Below are 9,812 nucleotides of genomic sequence, written 5' to 3'. Positions count from 1 at the left end.
AAGTTGTTAGTGCTGTCACCCATTATTAATTGCGGTATAGAATTAGGAAACTTGACAAAGTCTTCGAAGGATTTCATGAAATCTTCTGGTTTCGAGACGATCAAAAACATTAGCAATACAGCTGATAGTGCCAAGCACATTATACGAGAAGCAAACTTCCAAAATGTTAGAAGGATGCTTTGGCTCAAAGTTCCTTGAGACTCTGACTCGGTATTATCTAAAAAATATTCACACGTATAAGTTTTGTCAATATATTTTTTTGGTTTGATAATTTAATTCATTAAAAATGTCATAAACAAAATCCTTCGTTTCCATAATTAGCAAACCCATAACGTTAGATTAATTGAAAAATAATTTTTGATTTTGGCAACGAATTGAATAATGCGTATTGGAATCCCAATGATAACGAGAAACAACGTTATGACTCACAGGTATTGGCTAAAGGCGCTAAAAACGACATAAACGCTTCTTTCGCAATTCTTGACAAGCTCGGTCTTCTAGTTGAAATGAATGCCATCGAGATGTAAGTAATTATAGAAAGCAGTAATAACATTAGTAGTACAAGCCAGACCTGCGAAATGGATAAATTTGATTACCATTGAATTACCGTTTTCATAATAAAATATCATTTTCTTGAGTGTTATCAGTAAGTAAGATCAGAAGTAGGATGAGACTAGAAGTAAAGAGCTCTAGCATTGGTAATAGATCAACCTAAAGCCGAGGAACACGGACGCGGGTGCTTGATTCTAGTTCGGCCGTCTACCACCGCGAGCGTCTCACGTTTTGGAGGGAAAATTCAGAAACCGCTACCAGAGGGCAAACAGTTGGTGTGTTATCAAGAATATTCACTTTCGCCAAGTGAAGAATTTGGTTAGCTCAGTACTTCTAGTCTCATCTCCCTTCTGGTAAGATAGATTATATAGCGAGGGAAACGTGACCTTACAATAGATGGTCGACCAGCGATGTAAATGAAAATATTCTCATGAAAGATAACACTTGTATAAACTATGTCAAAAATATCTTTTCTAAAACTATGTCCAAAAGACCTTTTCTAAAACCATATCAAAAAGACCTTTTCTAAAACCATATCAAAAAGACCTTTTCTAAAACTATCTCAAAAAGACCATTTCTAAAACTATATCAAACAGACCTTTTCTAAAACCTAGTCAACCGCCTTTGTAACGACTCTTAGTTTTGGTAAGTGTAGCTTTATAACGGTATATCGCATGTAACTCAATTTTCTACGTTTACATGAAATCGGTGGAATGTTTTGATTACAGAACGATTATATACAGGGTGTTTCGGAGAAGTCTGGCACAAATTAACAGGCGTGTTCATCGGGTCAAAAGAAGTCAAAAATGTTCTATGAACTTTTGGGTGAAAGCCCCCCGTTTCAGAGTTATGTACTCTCCAAAGTTGGCCTTAAAACAATGGAATTTTGCCGATATGTGGAACTGGTATTATGCCTTTGGACAAATTGTTTTCTAATTTACCATAAGCTTATGTACGAAGAAATTAACAGCTAGTGAAGTGGTTTAAAGGGCCGCTAACATTATTCGTTCTCGTATTAATAACGTTTTTACAAAAATATTAATCCCAAACAAATTTATTGCACCTTAAACGCCAGTTACTTGTTTAATTAGACTTTTTGTTTTATGTTCCTTCGGTTACAAAACATCAGCATTTACAAAAATTGTTCAAAATGAGTGACCAGAGCTGTGCTAATTAGCTGACAACTAATTGAATTAGAATTAGCAATTTGGGAAATATTTTTGAACTAATTAATTAGAAAATTAGCAATTAGGGAAATATTTATGAACTAATTAAATACCAATTAGCAATTAGACATAGAAACTAATTCAATTCAATTAGAAATTAGACATTTATTTATCAAACTAATTAATTAGAATAACTATTTTCTAATTAAGGTAAAAAAGAGACCATAAGTAAACGTAAAAGTTTAAAGTGCCCATGGATTTAGTACTTTGGTAATGCAAAGTTTAATCTTTCAATGCCATTGAAAAACGGGTACGGAAGCCAAGAATTATTCTCGAAAAATGAGACAAGCCTCGAGCCTTCCGTCATGTTAAAATTTGTCTCATTTCTTCATTTTCTTGCCACAGTTCCTATAATGGACTCCTGAGTAGTAAATACATGCGCACTGCTTTTAATTCGAGTAGGTAAAGCAGTCGAAATTTCGAAATGCGGCAGTTGCGAACTACGAAATATTCTATTAGTACTAGTATTCTCTCATATTTGAGGAGCTGAAAAATTTAGAGTAGCACTAAGGCTTCCTCATTGATATAAGAAGGCTTTTTCTTATTCAAATAGATGAATCATGAGTTATTTCCTCGATTTTCTTACAACAAATTGGCGTAAAAGATTAATTGAAAATCCAATTGGCTAATTAGTTAATCCTAAATCTAATTAAATTTTAATTAGATAATTACCTTTCCGAATCATACTAATTAATTAGAATTACTTCTCAATTAGCACTAAGGTAATTAAAATTCAATTACCATTTTCAATTAGTAAATGTTGCTAATTAATTAGAAATTAAATTAGCTAACTAATTAATTAGCACAGCTCTGAAAATGACCTCCTTCAACGTTTAAGCAAACTTGCGCGCGTCTTTTAAACGACTCGCGAACACGTTCGAAGATTCCTGGCGTGTTGCGGATGTTATCACACCCATCAATTATTCTTGGTCTTAAGTCCTGGACATCTCGAACTTCACTACGGTACACCAAGTCTTTCAAATGGCCCCACAGGAAAAAATCACATGGGTTGAGATCCGGCGATCTTGCTGGCCAATCAATAGCTCCGCCTCGACCTATCCACCTCAAAGGGAATTCGACATCAAGATGCTGTCTTACTCGAAGGCTAAAGTGTGGCGGTGCCCCATCGTGCATGAACCACATTCTTTGTCGGAGGTCCAACGGTACGTCTTCGAGAAGGTCTGGTAAATTGTCCTGCAAAAATCTCAAGTATGCCTCCCCATTTAACCTTGGTTGCATAAAAAAGGGTCCAATTAACCAATCGCCTACAATTCCGCACCACACGTTCAAACTAAACTGCACCTGATGTGCCCTTACGCGTGTCGCGTGTGGGTTTCTTTGGCTCCACTCGTGCTGGTTGTGCAAATTAATTACACCGCCACGCGAAAAATTGGCTTCGTCAGAGACCAGCAAAATACGTGGAAAGTCCAAGTCTATTACTTGTGCCAAAAACCACTGGCAGAAAGCTACTCTTCTTGGACAGTCACCTTCGTTTAAAGCTTGCACTTTTTGTAAATGGTATGGGTGGAACTGGTGTCCACGAAGGATTTTCCAAACGAGTACATGATTTACACCTAATTGGCGGCCAATGATCCTGGTGCTGGTTGTAGGATCTTCCTCAAAAATAGTTAGTACATTGTCTTCAATGTCCTCGGGTACAATCTGCGGGCGAACTTCAGGGCCTGACGGTTGTAGCTTACCGGTTTCTCTCAAACGTCTGTCAACAGCACTAAACGTTTGCCGATTCGGAACTTGTCGTTCTGGAAAGTGCTCCTGGTACAAGCGCCGAGCTTCAACCCCATTGCCTTGAGCCAATCCGTACATCAGATGCATATCTGAATACTCTGCATTCGTGAAGTAGACCATTATTTGTTTTAGAGAAGCTACCAAATTCGCATTTAAAAAGTAAAGCACATTAAATTCGATTTTCCTTTACTCAAGCTTAAGTAGTTGTGATTCTTAAAAAAACATTCCGATTGTTTTATCCAACGCAGCGTAATTTGTTTTTTAATTTCACTACTTAAGCTTGAGTAAAGGTCAATCGAATTTAATGTGCTTTACTTTTTAAATGCGAATTTGGTAGCTTCTCTAAAACAAATAATGGTCTACTTCACGAATGCAGAGTATTCAGATATGCATCTGATGTACGGATTGGCTCAAGGCAATGGGGTTGAAGCTCGGCGCTTGTACCAGGAGCACTTTCCTGAACGACAAGTCCCGAATCGGCAAACGTTTAGTGCTGTTGATAGACGTTTGAGAGAAACCGGTAAGCTACAACCGTCAGGCCCTGAAGTTCGCCCGCAGATTGTACCCGAGGACATTGAAGACAATGTACTAACTATTTTTGAGGAAGATCCTACAACCAGCACCAGGATCATTGGCCGCCAATTAGGTGTAAATCATGTACTCGTTTGGAAAATCCTTCGTGGACACCAGTTCCACCCATACCATTTACAAAAAGTACAAGCTTTAAACGAAGGTGACTGTCCAAGAAGAGTAGCTTTCTGCCAGTGGTTTTTGGCACAAGTAATAGACTTGGACTTTCCACGTATTTTGCTGGTCTCTGACGAAGCCAATTTTTCGCGTGGCGGTGTAATTAATTTGCACAACCAGCACGAGTGGAGCCAAAGAAACCCACACGCGACACGCGTAAGGGCACATCAGGTGCAGTTTAGTTTGAACGTGTGGTGCGGAATTGTAGGCGATTGGTTAATTGGACCCTTTTTTATGCAACCAAGGTTAAATGGGGAGGCATACTTGAGATTTTTGCAGGACAATTTACCAGACCTTCTCGAAGACGTACCGTTGGACCTCCGACAAAGAATGTGGTTCATGCACGATGGGGCACCGCCACACTTTAGCCTTCGAGTAAGACAGCATCTTGATGTCGAATTCCCTTTGAGGTGGATAGGTCGAGGCGGAGCTATTGATTGGCCAGCAAGATCGCCGGATCTCAACCCATGTGATTTTTTCCTGTGGGGCCATTTGAAAGACTTGGTGTACCGTAGTGAAGTTCGAGATGTCCAGGACTTAAGACAAAGAATATATGATGGGTGTGATAACATCCGCAACACGCCAGGAATCTTCGAACGTGTTCGCGAGTCGTTTAAAAGACGCGCGCAAGTTTGCTTAAACGTTGAAGGAGGTCATTTTGAACAATTTTTGTAAATGCTGATGTTTTGTAACCGAAGGAACATAAAACAAAAAGTCTAATTAAACAAGTAACTGGCGTTTAAGGTGCAATAAATTTGTTTGGGATTATTATTTTTGTAAAAACGTTATTAATACGAGAACGAATAATGTTAGCGGCCCTTTAAACCACTTCACTAGCTGTTAATTTCTTCGTACATAAGCTTATGGTAAATTAGAAAACAATTTGTCCAAAGGCATAATACCAGTTCCACATATCGGCAAAATTCCATTGTTTTAAGGCCAACTTTGGAGAGTACATAACTCTGAAACGGGGGGCTTTCACCCAAAAGTTCATAGAACATTTTTGACTTCTTTTGACCCGAAGAACACGCCTGTTAATTTGTGCCAGACTTCTCCGAAACACCCTGTATAATTTAGAATTTTTCTCGTTTCGGGTACGTACTGTGATGAAAAAATTCGACGTAAAGTTTAATAAAGTTGATTATTTAATTTTAGGGACTAGTAACAAAGTAAAAATTTATTTTTATTAATGAGGTTATATGAAGTATAAAAACTTTTATAACTAGATTTTTAATAGAAAACTACTTTTGGATTTCTATAATTAAACAGCGTGCTTAATGAACAACGACATTGAACTCATTAAATTATGAATATTGAAGCGCTTTTATCCTTACCGTTAGATGAAATGCATGTAGAAAAGGAAATAATGGCTTATATTCACTTTGCCTTCCAACAAGAATACCTATACTATCGGTGAATATTTGATTCGTGAAATCGGTCGCATGGTGTCTCGGGTAATCAATGACGAACGGGCCAACTGCTAAATCTACTTCCTAAGTATTTGTTTAATACATTTTCAAAATTATAATTTAGTAAGGTTTTTCCAGAGGTTTAAAAGAAACAGCTCGTAAAATAAAACTTTTCTTACATTTCTGTGAACCATTCCTATCATTCCACTATACGAACCATCAGGTAACCTTTCACCCCACATATCATCTGGCGGAAGACTAAATATAAATCTGAAACAAATTTTCATAGCAGGAATTAAAGTGAATTGGAGAATGATCAACCCGTTTTGTTGGACTGGAATGTAGAAATAGTAAGGGCCAAGAAGCCTTAAACGATTCCTGGCAAGAAAAGCACATTATCTGGTTCAATTTACTCTTCCATTTTCTTTAATGTGCCAGCCAATCAGTAGCTTAGTAATTTATCATAAATGATTGGGCCCAGTACTCATGGTTCTTTCAAGATGGACACTCTTTTGTGCTACCATTATTTTATAAGTTATGTTCCATAAGTATAAACTTTCGTGTAGAACTGACTACAATCAGTTTTACAGTCCATCTTACAATTTAGTCTGTTCTAAGCCTTTGACAATGCCTCACCACACGTCGCTTTACGAAAATCTATGACGTTTCACCTACGTCACTTCATGACAAGCTATCAGTAACCAGTGACAAACTCATGGTGCTGCTAATTTTTGCCGAGGAAGTGACGTGGTAATAATATTGAAACAAAAATGAGTGGTTTTTAAATCCGTTGAAAAATTAAATAAGTTCGTTTAAATTTCCCAGTCGTCAGTCGAACGCGATTTTGCACGCGTGAGGTTTTGCCCAAAAATTGAAGCTATGCCAATAATACTAAGCTTAGCGTGTATTTTGAAATGTTTGCCCGTAACTTATTCTAACTGGTTAATGACGCATGATAAGAAATTCTTTGTCTATTTCCCACGTGGGGTGGCCTAACCTTTTTGGATTTAATTTTAGAGAGTCGTGGGGGTTTCCCCCAGATCACTCGGTAATTTTCTACTGCTAATACTACTGATGTTGTTACATTTCGAAAAGCGTGGCAAATAACGATCAGGTTTTTGCCATGATATTTAAGCGAGTATGGAGTAACTGCAACAACATGTCGCGAGTCAAGGACCATCCCATGAAAAACGCGGACTTGTTTAGACAATTTTCGTTGAAAAAATTGAGGATATCCTCGTCAGCCTTCGAACACCAAAGGGAAGGCTTTCGCGTAGTTACTCATATTATTTAATACCAGACGGAGCATAGACTGAAGGGGGACAGTCCTCTATAGAAATAATTCAATAATATGCACTTCAAGTCTAATAAACTTCTAGGCTAGTAGTACTTTTTAAGTAAACTAAAATACACTCACTGTAAATCTAGTTTCCTTGCGAAATATTGCAACAGTCTCGCCATTGGTCCCTGTAAATCGTAAATAGTTCCTACTTTATCTTTTTTTAATGTAATCCAAGGATACCACTGTAAAAAGTAGTAGAATTATATTGTTGATCTGCATAAAATTGTGTAATTATAGAATTAAAACTTGACGTAACCTCGTTTATTCCGGCTTTCAGTGAACGTTTCTCTATTGTTGAATTCATTTTTTAGAAATAGATGTCAGATAGGTGGGAATATCGAAAATATTTGTGAGGGCACGGGACTTCTTTTACTTTACTTTGACGTGAAATAAAACCATTATCGGGACTATACACTCTGCGGGAAACAGGTATGTTTTATCATAAGTGTTACGCCGTGTTTACTGCAACGCTTTCCAAACTGACTTGTTTATTGTATTGATTTTTCTAAGTGGTTTAGGCACCAAGAAAATAAAGTTTTACCAGAAGTGAGATGAGACTAGAAGTGAAGGGCTCTAGCATTGGTAGTAGATCCTGGCACTAGTGAACAAATTTGAGGATTTTATGCCGCTTCCATCGCGCTTACACTAGAGAGAAAAAAATTGGTCGAGTTCCAAAAACATTTCCTACCCCCTTCCCCTCAACCTAAAGCGGCCGAACACGGACGCGGCTTCTTGAATCTAGTTCGGCCGTCTACCACCGCGAGCGTCTCACGTTTTGGAGGGAAAACTCAGAAACCACTACTATAGGGCCAACCGCTCTTGTGTTATCAAGAATATTCACCTCCGCCGAGTGAAGAATTTGGTTAGCTCAGTACTTCTGGTCTCATCTCACTTCTGGTTTTACTCTCAATACTGTTGAAAATAGTTTGTGCGCTTATGTCAACAACGGTTTTTGGTATTTGAAAAAGTTTAGTCAAATCGGAATTTTGACGGTAAAGTCACGTATAGGCACGTATAGGCACTAACAAACACCAAATTCTTTAAATATTTTGCTTGAGTATAGCTTTTTGTGAAATTTTATCTGCAAGCAAACATTTTTCAAACAAAAGGTAAAATTTGTTCGTGTGAGTTTTTAAAAATATTTCACTCTTTTAGGTACGATGAATATCATGAAAACAGAAAACGGAAAAACAAGAACACGGACTATGGAAAACGCGCAGCGTCATTTATGTTTTGATAATAAATCGATTTCAGTTCGGTTTCCGGGTCATTTGCATTTGCACTAAAGCCTAAAGTATAAAAATGCATTCCTTAGCTAAGTGCAAACATATACAGGGTGTTTCTGATAAGTCTGCCATAAATCAAGGGGCGTGTTCTTTGGGTCAAACTGAGTGGAAAGTGTCAAAGAACATGGGGTGTACAAGAATTTGCAACGAAGATATGGCCCCCCAAACATTGGCCCCTAAAACAAGAAAATATTTGAAAATGAAGACTAAAACAAATTCAGCCTTATCAACTTGTTTAGAAATATGAGACAATTTCAATAGTTTCCCTCTAACATCGTTATTGAACTTTCACCTGGCAGAAGTGTATTAAATGAGTAGAAGTATGCCTACTCTAGTAAAGTAAATTCAAAGTATCATGGTACCTTTCGGTTGGTATTACCTTTATTCTTAACAAGTTAACATGGACGTTACAGGTATTGTTCAAAATGTCCACCAACGGCGTTAAGACAAACATGAACCCGTCTTTCGAAAGATTCTTGGACATGTTGGAAGATTCCTGGCATGTTCCTGATTGTTTGACAACCTTCAATAATTCGTCTTCGCAAGTCTTCCTCATCACGGACTTCATTCTTGTACACGATGTCTTTGAGATGACCCCAAAGATAGAAATCGCACGGATTTAAATCCGGAGATCTGGCTGGCCACGCAACTGGTCCTCCATGCCCAATCCACCTCAAATTAAACGTAGCATTAAGATGTTCTCTAACTGCACGGCTGAAATGTGGGGGTGCCCCGTCGTGCATAAACCACATGTCACGAAGTAATGCTAACGGTATGTCCTCGAGTAGTTCAGGTAAAGTGTCTCTTAAGAACGTGAGATATGCTTCACCATTTAGTCTGGGTGGAAGAAAATGCGGACCTAGTAAATGATTACCGACAATGCCGCACCATACGTTTAAAGAAAATTGCTGTTGGTGACTTCTAACACTAGTTGCGTGTGGGTTTAATTGGCGCCATTCGTGGTGGTTGTGATAGTTCAGAATTCCATCCCGGGAAAAATGTGCCTCGTCGGTTACTAAAAGGACCCGTGGAAATTGATTGTCCTCTACTCTGGCCAAAAACCACTCGCAAAAGTCGATGCGTCTTGGATAATCTGCCGGGTTAAGAGCTTGCACCTTTTGAATATGATACGGGTGAAACTGATGTCCGCGGAGAATTCGCCAGACCAAAACGTGATTAACATGTAATTGTCGTCCAACTTGTCTGGTACTTGTCGAGGGGTCCTCATCGAACATGGCAAGGACGTCTTCCTCGATTTCCTCCATGTCTTCTGGAATGTCTCGCTCTCGAACGTTGTTGGGTTGTACTTGTCCGATGTCCCTCAAGCGCCTGTCAACAGCCTCGAACGTACGACGATTTGGTATGCGTCGTTGCGGAAATTGTTCCTGGTATCGCCGCTGTGCTTCCACTGAATTGCCCTGCGCCAGTCCATACATGAGATGCATGTCTGCATATTCTGCATTGGTATACGCCATACTGTACTACCACACGTTCGTTCGAAGTG

This window comes from Phalangium opilio, unplaced genomic scaffold (genome assembly GCF_054372755.1).
Source record: "Phalangium opilio isolate 3A_F unplaced genomic scaffold, DU_Popi_V2 ptg000002l_1, whole genome shotgun sequence".
Taxonomy (NCBI): domain Eukaryota; kingdom Metazoa; phylum Arthropoda; class Arachnida; order Opiliones; family Phalangiidae; genus Phalangium; species Phalangium opilio.
Note: the sequence above shows the minus strand (reverse complement) of the source record.